Here is a 1,752-nt window from a genome sequence, read left to right on the forward strand (position 1 = left end):
ACATAATTGTATATAAGCTATTCCATAAAAAAGCAGAGAGAGCAATTTCCAATTTGTCTTATAAGGTCAACTTATTTTTACAAGAATAGAAAAATATACATCACCTTCTCTTAAGTCCTTAAAAAATATCCAGTGATGCATAGGAAAAAAATTATAACCAAGTTGGATTTATTCTATGAATGCAAAGTTGAGTAGATAATTGGTAACCAATGTGATGCATCATATTAGCAGAATAAAGGGGAAAATCATATGATTATTCCAAAGATGCAAGAAAAACAGCTATCACAAAAACTATTAGTGAACTAGAAATAGAAGATATTCTGCTTTACATAAATGGTACCTACAAAAAATATTTATTATAAAATTTCCACCTGAAATCAAGAATAGAATAAATATTTCCACTATCACCACTTCTATTCAAATATGTACTCAAGATTGCAGCCAGAGCAACATATCATGAAAGACAATGATATGAAAATTTAAAACTGAAGAAACAAAAATATATTTTCCAGATTATACAGTATGCATGTAGAGAATCGCAAAGAATCTCTGGTGGAATTCATATCTAAATTTAAGGTAGTTTTTGGATATAAGTTCAGTAACAAAATCAATTGTATTTCTATATCCCAACCATAAGCACTACTAAAATTGTTATATTTTCAATAGCATCAAAAATATTAAATATACAATATTAAACTTCACAAGTTGTACAAAAATGTTACACAAAAAAATACAAAATATTTTTGAGAGATTAAAGAAAACCTTTTTTTTTTTTTTTTAATCCCCACTTGAGGATTTTTTTCCATTGCTTTTCAGAGAGAGTGGATGGAGGGAGAGAGAGCGAGAGAAACATCGATGTGAGAGAGACACATCGATTGGTTGCCTCCTGCCCTCACCCTGACCAGGGGATCGAGTCTGCAACCGAGATACGTGCCCTTGGCTGGAATCACACCTGGGACCCTTCAGTCCACAGGCAGATGCTCTAACCACTGAGCCAAACCAGCCAGGACCAAAGAAAGCCTTAATATGAGGAAGGGGAAACTATATTTATAAATAAAAACATCAATTTCCTCCAAATTGATCCAAAGATTAAATGTAATACTAATGAAATTTCAGAAGTTTTATTTTGTAGAAATTCAGAAGATTCTAAAATTTATATGGAAGTGCAAATAGTCAAACTAACCAAGACAAGCTTGAAGCAGAGCAAATTTTAAGATTTATACTACAAGACTGTAAGAATTAAGCTACAGTAATTAAGATAATGTGGAGTATGGGTGGAAATACAAATAAATAGGCCACTGACACAGACTAGAGTCCAGAATTAGACCAAAACATAGAAAGCCACTTAACTCGTAACAAGAGAGTGCTTTAGAACAGTAGGAAAAAGATGGTCTGTTGGATAAATGATGCTTGTTCATTTGGACATCCCTTTGGAATACAATAAATTTTAACCCTTTCTAAGACCATGCAAAATGCACCCAAATTTTTGGTGGATTATACTATTATAATTATCAATTATTATTAAATTATATTTTTATATAAAGATAAAGTATAAATCTATTAGAAACTAACACATGGAACATATTTATGAGTTGGGTATAAGTGAATATATTCCTTAAACAGAAGAAAAATTATTTCTAACTATAAAGGAAAAGATTGATAATTTACATATATTAAAATTAAGGTGTTTTGTCGATTAAAAGTTACTATTAAGAGAGTAAAGCACAAGCCACAGGGTAGAAAAATATATTT

Source organism: Miniopterus natalensis, chromosome 1 (genome assembly GCF_054644295.1).
Source record: "Miniopterus natalensis isolate mMinNat1 chromosome 1, mMinNat1.hap1, whole genome shotgun sequence".
Taxonomy (NCBI): Eukaryota; Metazoa; Chordata; class Mammalia; order Chiroptera; family Miniopteridae; genus Miniopterus; species Miniopterus natalensis.